Below are 11,472 nucleotides of genomic sequence, written 5' to 3' on the forward strand. Positions count from 1 at the left end.
CCTTAAATTTTAGGACTGAAATTTCTGACTGCCAAACATTAGAACATAACCTCATCGATTTGTCATTTAGAAAAATCTAAACCTAATAATTGAAAGTCTGCATTAGTTAAATAAACTCAAATAAATACCTAAATACGATCTTAATAACAAAGATAGATATAACTCCGTAATAGATGGATACAGTCTAAGGAAAAAACGTGCCTCGAAAATCAAGAAAATTTGATTCTCGTTCAGAGGGCGCTACTAGCTTTGGCCTACAGTCGTATAGATGGCGTTGACGGTTTCGTTTGTTATTTAACAATTTTAACGCATATCAGTGAAAGAACATGGGTCAAAATCATAAAAATAATTAATGCAAATAAAAAAAAAAACATTTATCTATATTGAAAAACATTTTATCGTATTATTATAAATCTTCATTTTTAGTTTTAAAGTGTGTCGACAGATGGCAGTGAATTTATTGGGGTTACAAAATTTACTATGACCGTACCGCTCTAGTATAAGTTACTCTATGCTAATAATAATCGGTGAACATACAAAATTAAATTGCCACAACGCCCACAACCGAATACAGAACCTCCCCCTTTTTGGCATTGAAGTTGGTTAAAAGTTATAAAATAAAAGTAGGTACTTAGGTACCTAACTTTAATCCATGTAAATAGTGTGAGATTCGGAGCATCGGCATTATTTAATTAAATACGCCTAATTTTACTTCAAATGTTGGATACGTTATTTAATGTAAACGCTTTATAAAATTTAAAACTTTCGCGTTTTGATCACATATTAAATCACATTTAAACATCAGACATCAGTTGGCCGCGAGTCGCGACCACGACCAGTGAAGCCTGTGTCGAAACGTCAGTAAATAAAGGTAACAAAATAAATTCGCGGGGGACCCGATTTTAAATGTGATTTAATATGTAAACGCTTTAGTTTCAATGTAACACTAAATTTAATTAGAAATGAAAACAGTAGTGTAATTAGTGTAACCCGCAAATGTAACTACTAATGACGAGGAGGCGGAGAGGTGCGAAAATTGGCTATTTTCGCACGATGTGATTACGATGTGTTTACCGCACGGTTCCATTGTTGTACGATACGGCTTCACATTGGTCACAGTCGGTAATATGGGGTCCCTTTGTTTGACATTATTGTTGAAAGTCATAATGTAATAATTGTCATATTATCATTAGTCATAATTCTGAAACCGTTAACTTTTCGGGATTTTCCTCAGGTTATCGGATAGATAGGTTAGGTTAGGTTTGGTAAATTGGCAATTTGGCAATCCTGAAAAGTTAAGCGTTACTGAGAAAAACCAAATTATGACTAACGACAATGTGGACAAACAATACATTATGACTTAAAACTATATGGGAAACTAGAGACCCCGGTAATATACATACGGAGTTCCGAATGAGGTTTCACGAATTATGTTATCCCTCCCTAATGTGTATGACATGTCCTCTTATGATATACCTATCATCCACTATCTCTCGCGTTGAATGATAGTTCCTATAACAGTCACGTAATGTAAACATAATAAATTATTTGTAGATATATTTATTTGGAAGTTAAGCACAATTATTTAGCATTTAAGTAATAAAAATACTGTAAAAACATATTAATACAATTAGTGCCAGTTGCACCATCCGCACTTGACAGACTGATCACCGTCACCCGGCGCGCCGCAGCGGTTTACCATGAAACTTTCCATGCAATAAAATTAGTAGTAGTAGTAGTAAAGTAAACTCTTTATTGTACATACATATTAAATATTATATTAAAATTTAGCGAACTCTTTAACGATGACAAACAGTTTGGTGCAACCGACCCTTAATCTTTCAAATTTTTGCTCAGCAGTGGGGCACTCGGCTAAGAAACATTTTTATTAAATCAAGCTCAACCAAAAGAGACTTGAAGGAACTATCAGGGACCATCTGATGGTCAAATCTATATCTACTCTACCTGTCTACGTTGAATGATTCATTCAACGCGACAGGTAGTCTAGAGTAGATATAGATTTTTATTTTTTTGGGCGAAAGATGACGCCAAAAGTGACAACAAGAGGCCGTTTACGCCTACCTGGCTCGGAAGCTAGGTGCTGACGCCGCATGCGGCGTGCAACGGTGTCGAAAGTCTAGTAATAAATACTGGGTGACATTTTAGTTGAAATAAGATAAATGTACGCGATTGTACTTATTACTATGATCAACTCTGAAATCACAAAAAAAACTTTAGTATGTAACAATTGATTTTTAGCGATTTCAGGTTTGCTCTCATAACAAAACTTGCTTACAGTAATGAGTATCGTCGCGTCATTTTGTATTACACATGATGTCCCCCCACATGATAAACGTCCTGTAACTTCGTATTTATGTCGTGCGACAATGGACACATGCAAATTCTATGCGTCGCAAATTATCGCGAGTCGCGCGTCAAATTAGCCAGCTTGTTTCCGTGCTCGTGTGCTGCGGCCTTTAATCGCACGTTTGTGTGTGGCAGCCTTTATTTAGAGGGCGTGTGCGGTCGCCCTAATACTCGGTTTCGGGTTACGAACGTTTAAACTACGGTTTTTAGTGTTAATTGTTTTTTTGTGGTATTCGGCTCCTTTGTTATATGGGAAATGTTGTTTTGATAATAGTTTAGCTTAAATAAGCTAACTTAGCATCTATTTTAATATAGCAAAGTGAGGGAGTGTCACTATAATCGTCATATTTCCATATAAATTTGACATTAACGATGACATTGCCACACTTTGTCCTTGCAAATGCCATGCGAAGTTGGCGTGACTCTAGAAACGATGATGAAAACCAAAGATCACGTATAGTTTGTAATTATGCTAAGGATCGATTTGAATAAAACGAAATGATGATGATGATTGGAGCCCTTACGTGCCCCACTGCTGGGCAAAGGCCTCCCCCCAATTTCTTCACAGATCTCTTTACAATGCTGTATCTGGCCACTCCTTCAAAAAGGAGTCTAGTTGATCCCGCCATAGCCGGGTCTGCCAAGCCTGCCAAGTCCCCGATTTGAGTTTTCGGGCTCCCAATCTGTTGCGATTTTGCCCCAACTCATTCGGCATTCGGCAGACGTGACCAGCCCACTCCCATTTTCACTAGACTTATATTGACCGGGATATAGACCGTGATTACCTTTTGTATTATTTATGAGCTCCCGATATTTCGACGCAGTTACATGCATCTTGTTCACGGGTGACTAAAGATAGCGGGTGGGTGTCAAAGTTGTGTAGAACGCGCTCGGTCTACCCTCACTCCCATTTTAACTTGGCCGCCTTCAGAGCTACATCAAAGATTTGGGTTTTGTAGCGCAGCGTGGTGTTCCGGACTCGATCCACCAATTTGACACCTAATATGCTACGCTCCATGGCTCGTTGGCAAACCCCGAGTTTGTACTTCTGAGCTTCAGTCATAGACCAAGTCTGTGCACCGTAGGTTAGAAGAGTATGCCCATGTCCATAAGCTTCCGTTTGAGTGACATCGGAAGGTTACCTTTCATCATGTATCCAATATAACTGGATCGGTCATGAGGGGCGGGGGGAAATGACCGAACGGGATAGTCTTATGTATCTTTCAGTAGCAGTAGCAGAGAAAGCGCTGTATTGTTTGTTCCTGTCACAGTCTCACTTTTTTTTATTCGCCACCGTAAATTTAGTATGGTTTATGGTGAGCAAATCTCGACCAATCATATTGTCGCATTGCGTATGTTTTGTCCCTCACGGGCGCACGCGTATAGCTAATCTATGTAATGCTAGGTCTATGCCTTTCATCAAGTGTTTCGAAAACGAAGTATAAGAATTAAATCTGTGATAAGACACTCACCTCCCTACATGGACCGCCGAAACTTTTAATTAAATTAAATTACCAAAACATTTCTTATTCAGGTAAAAACATCGTTATTTTCAATAGATGCACTTACAGTTTTCTTTACAACAACCAATAAAACACCAGTAACTTTACCAAACAAATACCATATCAAGATATAAAACTTAAAACATTATTTATGCACTATTGTCCTTACTGTTTCACCTTACATTTTGACACACCGTCAACCTTATTTCAACGTCACAAGGTTCACAAAAGATTACTTTAAAATTTCGAATAAAAAGGCGGTATCTCAAAAACAAATGGTCATGAAAATTGAACTTTCAGATAAAGGTTTTAAGGTACATATTTGCACTTGAGATACCGCTTTTTAGCTTAAAGGGGCAGAGTTACTTTTAGTACAATACTACCGCTATCAGATCGCACGAATCAGAAAGTATAAAGGAATTAAACAAAACTATTGAGTGAGTTCTCAGAGTACTTGAGTTTGAGTACTTGGGTTGAGTACGTGTTTTGTAATCGATATTTTGAGCTGTTGTTTTCATTTGTATTATATGGTTTCAAGTTGGGAATGCAGGCTGCTGACTTTTTTATATTAATCAGAAACTAAAATGTCCAACTCTATCAGCCAATAGCTACGCAAGAAAAAACTGGCCGAGTGCGAGTCGGACTCGCGCACGAAGGGTTTCGTACCATTACGCAAAAAACGGCAAAAAAATCACGTTTGTTGTATGGGAGCCCCACTGAAATATTTATTTTATTCTGTATTAGTATTTGTTGTTATAGCGGCAATAGAAATACATCATCTGTGAGAATTTCAACTGTCTAGCTATCACGATTGATGAGATACAGCCTAGTGACAGACGGACTGACAGACAGCGGAGTCTTAGTAATAGGGTCCCGTTTTTCTAAAAATCAAATATAAATCAGACTCTGCCAAATGGTAGAGGTGGATTTACTTCCGAAGTCTTTCTCCGAGACTCTAAAACGTCGGTAATTTGAAAAGCTTAAGCTTAAGTAGGTACATGTCGTTAAAGTAGATAGTAAAGTGTGAAAATCGTGTAAGTTTAAATTAGTGTCCTTACACTCCTTACTGCACAGGGGCAAATCGAACCTTGCGCCAAATGTCTACAGAAGAACCTAATTTTAGACCTTAGAATTCAAAATTAACCTTTAAGAAATTCAAAATTCGAATCCTAATCTAAATTAGACCGTTTTTACTTCCGAAAAGCCCTACTTGAGCGCTTATAAAGTTACAATAGCCTTATTTTTAGGTATGTCCATAGGAGAAACTAAATTTTGTGTGACTTTCTTACAATTCCAAACACCTTCCAAACCTTAAATAAATAAGAAAAAGTCAAATGTAAATCAGATTTCTCCGGGAATAAGAAGACGTCGTTTTTACTTCCGAAAATCCCGGAACTTATTGCACGGTCAGCCGGGCGGGGGGCAAATCGAATCATGCGCCGAATTGAGCGCTAATTCGCACCCGTGGGAGCCGCGGGCGAGCTGGGGGCACCAGGCGTTGGGGGACAGCGGGACAAGTCTCGAGTAGACGCATGGCGGAAAAAGTAAGCTGAGAACTAAATTAGTATAGAAACACAAAATGATTTGGGCCGATTTCGGCAGATTTCGATAAGGGTGAATAATAGAGTTCCCTATTCCGTACAATAATAAATAAATAAATAAATAAATAAAATCATTTATTTCGACCAACTTAGGATCATATCACATTACATTGGGACATTACATTAAATAATAAAATTATAAAATTATAGCAGTTAAAATTAACATTAAAATTAAATTAATTAATAAAATCATAAATATTACTTAAAATCTAACCTAAATAATAATGCCCGGTCGAGCCTTAGGAAGGCTTGGACACCAGCACGTGAATCATCTGACAGTGATTCAAGTACTGGCAATCAAACCTCTCCGCAAACGCCCTCAAGATGCCGCTGGAACTAGCCCGCACTCTGCGCACCAGGGATGTGCAGCGTTTCCTCATTGTAGCGTAAAAACAGTCTACCCTGGCCTCCGCGAACATCCCCGACGCACTACAAAAACGAGGTAGTCCCATCAGCATCCTGAAGGCGTTGTTATATTGTATACGAAGAGCGTTGTACTGTTTTTGCGTATAGCACAATGAGCGCAATGAGAGTATAATGAGCGCAATTTCACCGCATGTCCAGAATTTTTTTCCCTGAGTTACAAAAACGTATGAAGTTTTCGTAACTTACATACATTTTTTATGGATATCGTGTTTATTCCACCCAGAACGGGGACTGTAAGGAGTTCTTAAAACTAACCAAATTTTATCAAATTCTGACGAAAAAATCGTCAACAAAATATAAATCGGGCCATTTATTTGTAGAAAAATGTGTCAATTCATTCAATTGTTCCACCTACTCCAGTTGTTATTATAATAAACGGCTTGATAATTCATGCAGTGTCTATTGTAGATGTCGTACAGTCAAATTGCATTAATACCTTTTTGACACAATCTTAATGTATAAGACACGCTCGTATACCAAAATTTAACAAGTCTTCTGTTACATAATATTAAGATGAGCTATTTGCAATAGTTAATATCCACTACGATGAATTTCAAGTTCACAAGTTTTAATCAAATCAAAGAAATTATTCTAATATAAATTAAATTACAGAGTTAGAAATGAAAGCTAAAAATACGTTGGCATACAAGTCAAATCCTACATACAATACTGAGTCAAAAGGAGAGTCTCCTAGCCCCATTAAATTGTGGTAACCCCAAAGGCTCCCTCTAGCGTCAGTACCCAAACACCGCCCCATGAGAAACCACGGGCTCCACTCAAAGATGTAATCGCGCCATTTTTTTGTTTTCTCTTTTCAAAATTCGAACGCAATTGTTTTCTATACGCGGCCAGTACTTTTTTTTATATTTTTCTCTTTCAAAATAGGGCCTTGAAGTGTTTTTCAAGTGGCCATGGATATTGAGAACCTCTTCAATATATAAAGGGTACGGTACAAAGGTTCGCATTGTTAGTAATATTAAAATCATAATTCTTTTTTAAAGAAACTTAACTTTATGAGAAGTTGCGCTTGAGAAAAATATGAAATTTATTATACTTTGTTAAGTTTAATAAGTCACGGTAACAATAAAATCTTTGATATTAATATGACTCAATTTTTAGAACACTAGAAACCACTTCAGAATATTATTGTGCTTGAAACGAAAGTCGAAAACAAGTCTGCAATGATTTTGATAGCACACGCAGTGCGTTATTTTAAACGTCAAACTTCTATGAAATTATGGCGTATAATTAACACTTGCACTGCGTGTGCTATCAAAATCATTGCACAGTTCTCTTGGTCCAACTCTATTATGGTTACATTGTTGGCCAAGCAAATTTTGTCAGAAGAAAAAGGCGGCAAATTTAAAAAATGTAGGCGCGAAGGGACATCATCCCATAGAAAATTTGAATTTCGCGCCTATTTCTACTGATTGAACTATAGTTTAGGTACACAGCCCTTAAAACAGATGTCAGTGCAAATTAACATTTGAAGGAAAAAAATTACAGTCGCCTTCAGATATATACGAGCGGCCAACGTACTCAAAAATATCAGAACACGCACTCTAACGTTTTGACAATAGAGGCGTGTTCAGATATTTGTGAGCACCTTGGCGAATGTATGAAGGTTATGTCTGCACCGCACCGACTGGCCAATTCGAACAATGCTTATAAGATGTCACAGCGATACGGTACCGATCTGTCAGTGTCAAAAGTGATATTTCTTCAACCAAAAACATCACTTTTGTCATTGACAGATCGGTATCGTATCGCTGTGACGTATTATAAGCATTGTTCGAATTTTTCCGCAAGTAACAGTAAAAAATATGGCTGTCTATAAAGTCGGTTTACGGACGATAATTTTGCGTGATAACGTCATAAGAAAACAAACAAACAGAACGTTACCATGGAGATCCGTCCGCAACGTTACCATGGAGATCTGTCCACAACGTGACACTTTTTCGTGCATGCTACCGGTGTTCATCGATTTATAAGACGTTATCACGTCAAAAATAATGCGTGATGCATTTTATTTAACATTATATATAGACTATAGTCTATAGACAGACATAGACAGAGATAGTCTTCTCCGAGACCACGGGGACAACGCCGTCCTCGAAACGTCGGAGGTGGGTTTAATACTTATTTTACGCGATTAAGTCCCGTCGTTGTAAATAATAATGAGTAAAAATCGTGAAAGTTTAAATCAGTGTATTATATATAGAGTACAAAAATGACAATGGACAGACAGACAGGATGCGGAAACAAAAGCGTGGTGTTGTTTTATAAAACGAAACAGCAGCAATATTCTGACAATGAAGAACGATTGTAAAACTATATCGTTACGATAAAGTCGGTAATTTGGAAATGTGACAATGTATAGGTAATTACGCGCTACAATTGTTAGGTTTTTGTGGACTGACTCTCCGGTCAATTCGAACAATGTGATAATTACTAGATACAAGAACAATACATAATAAAGTATTTTGACGGATAAAAAAAAAAAAAAAAAAAAAAAAAAAAAAAAAAAAAAAAAAAAAAAAAAAAAAAAAAAAAAAAGAACTATACGAGATCTAATAGATACGTTATAGTTTAGTTCTCAACTAGTTATCTTTTGCAGTTCGATTCGAGAAACCAATTGTCATTTCACGCTACAATTATTGTGACGTTTTGGGATATCCATTAGATATCCATTGGATGTCTAAGCAATCTTAAAGAGATCGTTCAAGAGGACATTCGGAATCGCGGAAATGTCAAATTTGACATGACTTCCTTAAATATCTCGTTATCGTTTCTGTTTCATATTTAGTGGGTATCTAGTTGATATCTAGATCATTGTTCGAATTGGCCCGTAAGTGTGGCCTCTTGATGCAGGGTTAAAGACGAGAACCACTACGATCGTAGGTAAGCCTATAATATATTTGCCTCTATCGCTTTATAGTAAATATAGGTATGTATATGCAAAAGCGATAAAGAAGCATATAATATAGCCGTTACATATTTGGTGCAGGTATTTATTTTCTTTTCCTTGTTGACTAGGGAATAGGAAAGAAGCTTTCGTTTTGAACGTCTTTAACGGTGTAGGTAGTGTAAAAACTTTCAACCACATTTTTACTCCCTCAGATGAAGATTAAAGAATCTAATTAAAGATTTGAAGAATACATGTCTCAAACTTAAAGGGGCCCACTGATTATCAGTCCGCCGGACGATATCAGCCTGTCAGTTAGAACAAAAATTTGACAGTTCCGAACAACTGACAGGCCGATATCGTCCGGCGAACTGGTAATCAGTGGGCCCCTTTAAAGTCCTGTCTTTAAAGTGCAGTAGGCTCAGAGAACGGAGTTTTCGAAAAGTAGTAGCGCTTTTTTAGATCAGAATACGGTTGCCAAAAATTTAATGAGTGAGAGTGAGAGTAAGAGAAGAACACGAACCTACTGGGCCTTAACGGTTTAGCTATAACTATGGATTGTCTAACAGTATCAATATATAGAGGCAATTTAGATAACTGATTATTAATTATATGAAATTTACATTATAACGTCACAATAAAAAAACAGTAAATAGAAGAGAATAGTTAGTATTACTAATTTAGATAATATTATAACAAATTAGGCGAAAATCGCGCTATGACAAACAGAATATGCGTCACTAGACTTATATTGACCGGGATATAGACCGTGATTACCTTTTGTATTATTTATGTATAGCTCATAAATAATACAAAATGTAATCACGGTCTATATCCCGGTCAATATAAGTCTAGTGAAACTAACCGTGAATCATTCAAAACTCTAAGAATATGTTTTTACGTAGAAAACTAATACCTTAAGCATCCCTTAATCCGGGGTTAAGCAGTTAAACCGTTAACCCAGTGTCAAATTGTACTGGTAACCATGGTAACTCCAGGTTTAACCGGTTAACCCCGGGTTAGTGAATGGTGCAAGTGGCCCTAAGAATAGCAATTGCAATATGAATTATGTATCTCGTCTCAGAATAGTGCTCTCATCAAAATCCCGACGCGGGAGATAAGCGAACTTTTCCGCAGCGGGATTAAAGTTATCAATTTAAAATAAATGAGACGTCTGCGTTTTAAATGACATTGACACGCTTTGTGTACGCAATGTCGCTGACTAAATATACAGTAGAGTCTACGCGGAAAGAGTCGTAATGTATGGGGCCTAATACATTCCACGAGTTCTCTTTCCGAACAGACTACCTAGGTAGTTCAGTGAAATCAAAATTCGATCAAAATTGACACTTGGCGCGCATGATCTTTCCCGTTCTTTCTTGCGAAATGTGACAGGCTCAAACCGATAGAACGGCTTTAAATTGTACAATAATGAAGGAAAACAAAAAGCATGGAAAATATTTAAAGTAATCGGAAGGTTTTTTTCATACATTCTATTGAATGAAACAAACACATAAAGGTACAAAGGCGTTAGACCCCCACCCCCCACGTATAATGACCGGCTGGGCCCATTTCCGGTCCACGGGAACCGGATCGGAAGTGACGCGGCGGCAGAAATGGCGTCTAATAGTGGCCAATAGCGATTTGTTAAACTGACCAGTATTATGTTATTGTAAAAAAATTCTGTTATGGCTTTGATATTTTTTAGAAAGTGAAGGGAAACGAGCAAAGCAGCAAGCCTGAAATACTAGTCTATGACTGTTTAATTGTAGGGTTGAGAAAAATATGAAATTTATTATACTTTGTTAAGTTTAATTAGTCATGGCATAGAGTAACTTATACTAGAGCGGTACTGTCATAGTAAATTTTGTAACCCCAGTAAATTCACTGCCATCTGTCGACACACTTTAAAACTAAAAATAAATATTTATAAAAATACGATAAAATGTATTTAAATATGGATAAATGATTTTTTTATGTGCATTAATTATTTTTATGATTTTGACCCATGTTCTTTCACTGATATGCGTTAAAATTATAAATAACAAACGAAACCGTCAACGCCTTCTATACGAGTGTAGGCCAAAACTAGTGGCGCCCTCTGATCGAGAATCAAATTTTCGTAATTTTCGAGGCACGTTTTTTCCTTAGACTGTATCCATCTATTACGGAGTTATATCTATCTTTGCTTTTGTTGCGTTGTTGCATCCATCCGGTAAAGTTAAGGCTTACTGTACTATTTTATATACAGGGTGGCTAAAAAATAAATGCATTCCCGTTGCCAGGGAGGTTTTGGGATTATACTGAGCAACTTTTACTTTGGGACCAACCCCAAAATTGCGAAAAAAAATTTGGCTGCATTTCGGCTGGTTCATTTTCTATGGAGGGTACTTTTTTAGGGTTCCGTACCCAAAGGGTAAAAACGGGACCCTATTACTAAGACTCCGCTGTCCGTCTGTCTGTCTGTCAACAGGTTGTATCTCATGAACCGTGAAAGCTAGACAGTCGAAATTTTCACAGATGATGTATTTCTGTTGCCGCTATAACAACAAATACTAAAAAGCACGGAACCCTCGGTGCGCGAGTCCGACACGCACTTGGCCGGTTTTTTACGTACGCCACCAGAGAAAAAATAAGATTCGTTCGGATACAAATTTTTATAACATGTTTT

Source organism: Cydia strobilella, chromosome 4 (genome assembly GCF_947568885.1).
Source record: "Cydia strobilella chromosome 4, ilCydStro3.1, whole genome shotgun sequence".
In the NCBI taxonomy this organism is placed as follows: Eukaryota; Metazoa; Arthropoda; class Insecta; order Lepidoptera; family Tortricidae; genus Cydia; species Cydia strobilella.